We start from the raw sequence: 8,503 nt of genomic DNA, 5'->3' as shown, positions 1-8,503 counted from the left end.
GTCTCGCTTTGATGCTAATTCCCTCATGCAAGGAGTCCTTTTATGTGCTGGGCTACTGTTTAAACCACTGGACCAATTTGCCAGCCCCTGTTAATTTAAATCTGTTATTAATGAATAAGAAAGCATGTGGATCCGGTTGCAGTAGAAGAATATTTGTTTTATTTCATCCTGCCACAGTTTTTCCCTCAAGGTTTGTCTCATTGAGACGGGGAAGGAAGTAAATAGTATGAAGTTCTTTCTGGAGCTTGTCACTCTGCTGCTGCAAACAGCAGCAGCTTTTTTAACCTATACATTCAGTTTACTCTTCTGTATTGTAAAGTATGTATTGCTGAGCGTGCCTCTTCCGCCCCGCTCCTACCACTAGCACGAATATATTTTTTCACATTTCCTTTACCTCTTTTTTCTTTTCACATTCTGCTTGCAGGATGCAGACTTTTCTGCTTAAGCTCTTAGTCTTACCTTTTATACTGAGACAAATTTCTGTTACTGTGATCTATAAATCTTTTATGTGGTCACAAGTCTGCATATTAGTTTCTTTGATAACTTCAACACACAGCTGATGCCTCCTTTAAGAACGATTCCATGACTTTTTGATATAAACTATAGAAAAAGCACCTGTCAGCCCATTGTTAGTCAGATAAGAGCCCTTGAAATATTACTTTCTGTTATTCAACATTTAAAAAGAGTTTAATAAGCTGTATTTTATCAAACACCACTGTATCTTTTTCAAAGGATTTTAGAGAGACTGTCTTACCATTTTTGTTTCCCAAGCCCCAGATAATGTGAGAAGAAAATGTACTGAATTTCTCTGGAATCATTCCATAGTGAATTCCCAAACAATATTTTCCGTAAAAGTGGTGTAAGTTTTTATGGTTGCTCTACCTAATTTTTACAAGGTGAGTGTTGATGGCACACAGAGGAAGGGAATATATCTAGGGGAGGAAGCAGCATAATACAAGGTTTAGGGTTTAAAATATGTGGACTATCCGTAAGATCCTGTTATTAAATTCAGGGTGTTTACTACTGCGTCTAATCCAATGCACTTGGGGGCTGCCACCCAAAGGCATTCCCCCTCCTCTTCCTCATCCTCAGCTGCTTCCTCACGCTGGTTTTCTGGGGTGGATTGAGCAACTGTGCTGCAGCAGGCGAGCTGTATCAACGAGGTAGGTAACCAATCCCACTCAGAAAAACACCATCTTGTCGGCTGGCCCACCTCATTCATCCAATTCCCTCTGCACCACACGGTTACGGGTGTGATACAAAGGAAATATCGTATCAATGGACCTGGTACGTTACCCTGATTTGTTGGAAGTATGCAGAGCTCTCAACATCAGCTACACCAGGAGAGACGTACATTACCAGAGGAAAGCTGGCTTGGTCCGTCTTCTGCTTTATAAAGCAAGAAAACTAAAGACTGGCACTTTACTGAACAATTCCAGAAATCTAAGATCTTTAGCTCAGATTAAGCTTTATTAATTGATAGACTGACTTTCCAGAGTGGTGAAGGAAATGTTACTACAATGTGGACAGAACATGACTACTATTCAACTATTACAGGACGCTCTAGAAGGACGTATTTTATTTGTGGATGACCAAACATTCAGAACATCTTACTGCTGCACGGAAAACCATAGACAAAACTTCAGGTGGCCAGAAATAGAGTTAGTATGTTAATGTTAAATATGTCAGAAGTCAGCATTAAAATTTTTAAACAAATAACTCACTGTAATTTTAAAATAAACATACACATTGGCGGCTTTTCTCCTCCCTGCCTACAAATAACCAGTAGCAATTCTTTTATTTCAGTCCTACAGAAATGTTTACCAATAGTTCTGATTGAAGTCATTGCACAAAATTAATCGCCTGTTTTAGTATTTTAACGTTGTGACTTACAGTGTAAACTACTCAGGACAGGGACACGGCATATCTAGAGCCTTTGTAATTAACACAAGGCCTCAAATCTGATTCAGACTTCCTAGTGCTCCTACAGCCGAGCCAATAAATGATGACTTTACATGATTTCTGTCACCTAATCCGTCAGCAGGGATGAGGGTACCGGACTTCCCGCTTGTTTGTTTGACTTTCCTTTCGGATGGGAAACCGAGCGCGAAGGAGGGCTGGCATCGATGCAGCTGGTCGTACTGTGCACCCCCGTAATAACACAGCCCCACGAGCGCGTAGTTTGTGTCGTGGTGCTCCTACAACCGCCAGCTCCGGCCGAGACTCAGGCCAGGTGCCCGGCCTCCGTGAGGGCGCGGGCTCTGTGCGGCCCACCTGAGGAGACCGACAGGCCAGAGGTGTCACCCCAAGCAGTAACAAGTTTATTTCTTGACTGCCATCATGGTCACGCAATTTCAACCCTGGTCCTTTGTGGGGTTTTTTAGGTTTTACCGGACGCACCTACTCGCCTGCCCAGAGCAGCACCATAAAAAGGCGGCAAACCACGCCAATTTTATCTGGCCGGCTATCCACTCGTGATCTCTCCCTGAAAACGCTGGTGCCGCTTTCCCCGCGCTCCGTGGGCATCCCCACGGCGCCCGCCGCTACCTGCCCGCAGGCGGGGCCGCCGGGGGGGCCGAGGAGCCCGGGGCGCCCCAGGCCTGCGGGCAGGTGAGCGGGAGGCACCTCCGGGGCGCCGCGGAGCGGGGGGGCGGCGCGGCGGGGCCGCTGCCGGGGCACGGGCCGGGCGGCGTGAGGGAGGACGGGGCCGGGCGCGGAGGGAGCGGCGGCCCCCGCCGCTGAGGGGCTGCGGGGCAGCGCTGCGCCGCCTCCCGCCGCCCGGCCGCTCCCCGGAGCGGCCCCTCGGCCCGGCGGAGCCTGCCCCGCGCCCCCCCGGGCGAGGGGCGGGGGCCAGCACTGTCCCGGCCGGCGCTGATCTCACGCTCCCATTGGCCGCTGTCTGCGCTGACGTCACGATCATGATGAGAATTAATGATCGGAGGCGCTGATTTCATTGTGTGACGCCGGGACCGACCCAGCCGAAACCGGCTGAATCCGGAGCCCCGAGCCCCCCGGACCAGCCCCGCACAGCACGGTAAGCCCGGCGCGCTGCGCAGGGGCGGTGGGCGGGCGCGAGTGAGTCCCGGGGGAGCAGCCGGGTCCCCGCCCGGGAGGGGCGCGGCGGGCGGGCGGGGAGGAGGAGGGTGGTGATGATGATGGTGATGATGATGGTGATGATGATGATGATGATGGTGATGATGATGCCCCTGGGCCGGCGGCCTGGCGGTGGGGGAGGGCGGCCGCGCGGGCTCGCGCTCGCAGACCCTGCTCGGGCGCGCAGGCGCACTGCGCCGCCCCCGGCGGCCCCGCAGAGGCAGGCGCTAGGCGCCCGCCGCCGCTGCCGCCGCTGCGGAAAGGCGCATGCGCACGGCCGCTCGGCGCGCCGAGGGCGGGGGGCCGCCTGCGCCTGCGCCGCCTCGGCCGCACTGCGCCTGCGCCCTGCTCTGCGGCCCTGGTGCCCTGCGGGGCGGCTGGGGCGCATGCGCCCGAGGGTCCCCGCCCTGCCCGTGGGGCCGTGGGCAGGAGCGGCCGCTCGTGGCTCTTTCTCCTGTTGCCTCTTCCCCGAGCTCTGGGCCCCCTTCTTGCCCCTCGTGTCAGTGCAGGGGCAGCTCCTTGAGGCTGGGCTGGTACCGTTGAAGGCTTTGGCGGGGCAGTTGGGCAGGGGAAGAGGAAAGCCTGTCATTGCCTCGTGGTGTGAGGCCTGTGGGGTCCACACAGGCAGGCAGACACCCACGCATGAGCGGGGCAGGAGGTGGCCAGCAGTAGGGGACTGGCACGGACCAGCTCAAACCTTGTTTCCCCTCAGGACTTCCACCTCTCAAAGGCCGTATCGGCCCTGTTCCCGTGCTGAAGGCAGCCGGTCGTGGTGGCAGTTGAACAGGGTGTCATGCTGCTGCCAGATTCTAGCCCTGAAGTATTTGGAAGGGGATGAGGAGGAAGCAGTGCTTCGGCTGTGCACCCTGTGGCGTTCTGGAGGGATGATGGTGCCTCTGGAAGTGCTTGTGTTGCACATAGGCTTGCCCCACTCTGGGGAATAACAAGCAATCCCCAACCCTGTCCTCCTGCATTCTGTTAGCCTAGAGCTTCTGATGTTATAGGTAAGATCGTATGTAACTAACCAAAAGCAGTTCTGTATCCTCCGAACTGGAGTCTTGAAGCAGCTCAAATCTTCAGAGTAAAACTGCATTTTAGTATTCCTTTCTTTTTTTCTGACGTAGATCTTACAAACGCTTGTGTACATGCTTAATGTAAAACCTCTGACTAATCCAGTTGAAGTCAGAAGTCTCATTTGCATAGTGGGATGGGATGCATAAACCTGCAGAGTTGTGGTCATAGGTTACTATGTTATTAAGTTACTGAGAGCTCTCTAATTTGTCCCTAATAAAGGGCTGAATTTTATAGGTAGATCTGTAATAAATATTACAAATGCTGTACCTAGGGAAGAGGGAAGCAGTTGTGCTGCGAGTCATGGATATTTAAAAATAGTTTTATGAGCTGGTCTGTATATTACACTTACTCAACCGTAAGCACAATCTACTGCACTTACAGTTGTGTAGTTGTAATTGTTTTGGCGTGTTTTGGAAGGAGGCAGTAACCTACAAATTCAGGTTATTAAACATTGTTGCTTGATGTACATCCAGTATCTCCACACATGGTGTGTAGGTTGGGGGGTGGGTTGGTTGGTTGTTTTCTTTCCATTTGGAGTGTGCAAAAAATTGTGAGCTTTTGGCAGACGTGGAAAGTGAATTAGGTGATTGCTGATGCAGTTCAGGTTTCTAAAGCTCTAGTAATAGTGTCGCTGCTGCAGTCTTCTTTTATGTATGTATATAGTAGCTTTCTTATTATAGTTGCGGTTTCGTCTCGGATTTATATTGGCGCCAAGTCTTGTTATCTTGTACCGCTGGAGATCTGTGGAGGGAAAGAAAAAAAGAAATAAATTGAGGAGTGTGCTGATTTTCTTACTGTACCTGTTATGGATAGACAGACTAAAACAGTGATAGGCTTACAGGCTTTTATAAGATGACTTTTCTCCAAACAAATGCTTGTTTGGTGATGAGGTTAAAAAAAAAAAACCTCTCAGAAACTGCTTGTTCCTTTTTATCACTATGTGTTAATCCCTGACAGTTTTATAGTGTTTTATACCATAAAGATTTTTACACTTGGTTACTTTGTGGTGGCTTGTACGCTGAGTGAATTTTTTTTTTTATTAATTTCACATCCAAGACTGGTTTCTGTTATACTGTTTGAAATGAGAGAAGTATCATTAAGTTTTTATTTCCCATTTTTCAAATTAATTAGTATTAATGTAGTATTCTATAAAGACTTACCTTGTAAGTTTACTTGGTTTAACAATCTTAATATTTAGAGACTCCTTGACACTAAGACTATAATGCTGTTCACTGTAGGCAGTCTTTAGACCACAGAAATTTTTTTTCCTTTTGCTGCTTCTTTTTTTTCTTTTTTTTCCCCCTCCAGTAGTCAGTGCAGAACAGCTAAGTAACTCTTGAATATCTTTTTCTTTTTAACCAGGAGATCATTGATTCAGGATTATTCCCATTTTCTTATAGTTGCTCTTTCTTTTGTGGTACTCGTTGACACCAAGTTTTTTTCATTAGTTTCTGAAAATACATCTCTGGGCTTCACCAGGTCTCCCTGGAGGGATTCATAATTTTGGATGTTGAATAAAGTAACTGGAGTGGAAGGACTAGGCATTTGCAGCAAACCGTGTGGGATAATTGTTACATGAAGTAGCTGTTTCATGAAGCAAGTGCACTACTACTTCAGAAGCAAACTCAGCTTTAGTTCTTCCATGTTTTCCCCTCTCCACTTGTGCTCGCTCTTGCCACAGAAAGGGAGGGAAGGTGGATACTGTGGCAAAAGTTGCTCAAGCAGCTAAAGAAGTCTCAAGAAGTTCAGCCGTAAGAATAACCTTAATCTCATCCGACGAGGAGCCGATGTGACAGGTCGCAGTGTGTTGGTAGGACTGTCCTTCGTGAGGCTCGTGTTCAGCAGTCTTGGGGAAACTGAAGGGCATGGAGTTCCCGTCTTCGTTGTTACCACTTACCAGCCTTAGATCTCTCACGTGTCCCCGGTGCCTGATTTAGGACTTGGACTACGTTTATGTCTCCTGAACCACCACGTACAGCGAAGGGATTCTTCTGCCACTATGATAACTTTTTAAAATTAGTATTCAGTTTAGAAAGGGAATGAGGAACAACATCTTTATCTTGATGGGTTTACAGAAGGTTGAGGAGTGGGAGCCCACCAAAGTGGAAAGTTGAATGATGCTAGGACACATAGCAGGGGTGAAGGAAGTACTTACAGGAAACCTGCGTTTTCATTTGTCATAAATTATACTCTGCACTGCCACGGAGACAACAACATACTTGGCCAAAGCTGCCTTATTTTATTAGCGGAACAGGCAGGTGGTGAATCTCTAAAAATACTGCTTTGCCACTCCTTTTATTGAAGTGAAAAAAAGACTTAGGTTCATGGAATTTCAGTTTGCATATTACTTTGCCTGAATTTTATACATTTCACAGAGTTCTTTTCTGTAACAAACTCTCTTTTCAGTGCCAATGTGTGGCCAACCAGCTGAACACCCGGCTTCCCAAAAGCTCAAATGCATGTTTTCTAAGCGTGGCAAGTCAAAATTAAAAGTATGATAAAAATCCATGTGGATTTCTAACTTGGAGTCTGAGGTTCAAGACAAAGGTGAGAAATCCTGAAGAAACTGGAGTGCTTCGTAGGTACACAAATTGGGAAAAAGAGTTTATTTCCTTTGAAGTTACTGCGATTGTTCTGAATAATACGGAGTCCACTATGAAGGCGTATGACCTGCTGATTGCCTTGATACTAATGCGGCTACCTTACTGCTCAGTAATGTCAGCACTTCGTAAGCTATCTCTAGTTTGTATATATTTCCGCTCGCTGTCAGGCATCTCCCATATTAGAGAAAATGTAAGAATTAATATCTTGTTTTGTATAACCTGTTTATCATCAGTTTTCATAGTTACACTTCTCAAAAAAAACCAACCCAAAACCCAGTGTAATCCTTTGATGAATCTAGTATTAATCTGTATCAATCTAGTCTCAGAGGCAGTAACATTGTGCTCTCACAGAGGTTTGAATGCTCGATGTACTTAATGCAGATAAATTGCTAGGTCTGACAGGTGTGGAAAGTGAGCAGAACTTGTTACCTATGAAGATGGGATATGCAAAGTCAGCGCTTCATGGATAAACGTGATGGCTTTGGACTTTGTGGCTTTCTAGTGGAGCTTCCAAACATTCAGGAACTGGTTTATTCAACACAGGGTACTAGTTTAAATATTCTAAGTAAGTACTTAAGAACTGCTGATAGCAAACTGGGTTCTGTCTGGACTTTACAGCTGACATACTATCAGTGGGCTTTTAACCTGCAAGAGAAGGAATATTGCCAAATGTCCCACACGCTAGTGTGAAATCAGTATGCCAGTTATCGCTTTGTCCTACGGTATTGAGATTGAATGCTCGGAGATTGCTATTCGTAGTGGAAACGTAGTAATAACCTTGTGATCTTTTATACCTAGTTAGAAATTATTATGTAGGCAGTTCAAAAGCAAAAAACCTTATGATTCGTAATTTCCTTTCTCTTGTTCCATGTAATCTAAGATCTTCATGCGAGGCCGTATTTCCCGCCCAGCAATGACCAGGACACGCGTCGTGTGAGGTTGTGCTACATCTGCACCCGAACAGCAAAACCCACCCTGCAGCTTCTGGGGCGGGATGGGTTGGTTGGGGCTTTAGTCCAGGCATCAGTGCTGTACGTTGAGGTTATCTGTCGCTTCTGCGCTTAATGTCTACTTGTTAATAACCACGTTTTACCAAGCAACTGTAGCGTAGTTCAAAGTATTATGGGATGTAATAGAATGGCTTGTTGTAGTGGACCTGTGGATCCAGTGGTTTGGTTAGTTTGCTTTGAGTTTAATATTTTGAGTAGAATTTGACCCAAGTTTTCTGTTGGGCAGATGTAGCTGCCTGCATAGCCCTGCTGAACATTATGTGTGTGCTCTGGTTTATTCTGCAATTTACCCCTAAATTTCTGTTGCCTCTGGTAAAAGGCAGTTTTAAAAAAAACATGGATGAATTAATTGGCAGAGCAGAATGAAAAAAATTTCTTTACATAGCAGGATAGCTAATGATATTTTAAGAATATTTTAATGTGTCTTCTGTAGTTTTGGTAAATATGTGTGTGAATAGGTGGGGCAGTGGGAAGTGGTACAGAACTGTCTGTTGATTTAGGATTCAGTATATCTAAAACACAAAAAGCATTAATAAATTCTCACCTGCTTATTTGAAAGTTTAGATGTTGGAATGTATGACTCAGCTTCCATAACTCTGTGTTTGTAGGGTCCTGCAATCTGTTTATTTAAATCAGTTTCTGATGGCCTCTGCACAGTTCCTCTGAGCTGTACGTGGCTGGATTCAAGGCAGAAGTTACTAAGGAATCTTACCAGTATTTTGG

The 8,503-nt window shown here is 46.5% G+C and overlaps 1 protein-coding gene across 1 annotated transcript in view; it reads left to right on the top strand.

The window, feature by feature from the left end:
* The first annotated feature begins 2,955 nt into the window (after positions 1-2,955).
* Positions 2,956-8,503, top strand: part of HDX (highly divergent homeobox) — a 47,010-nt gene continuing 41,462 nt past the window's right edge. The window contains exon 1 of the mRNA XM_075161945.1: positions 2,956-3,034. The gene's annotated coding sequence lies outside the window, so the exon portion shown is untranslated. The remainder of the gene's footprint in view (positions 3,035-8,503) is intronic.

The sequence above is a fragment of the Calonectris borealis genome, chromosome 13, assembly GCF_964195595.1.
Source record: "Calonectris borealis chromosome 13, bCalBor7.hap1.2, whole genome shotgun sequence".
In the NCBI taxonomy this organism is placed as follows: Eukaryota; Metazoa; Chordata; class Aves; order Procellariiformes; family Procellariidae; genus Calonectris; species Calonectris borealis.
The sequence above is the reverse complement of the archived record's forward strand: the minus strand, read 5'-3'. Positions and strand labels throughout refer to the sequence as shown.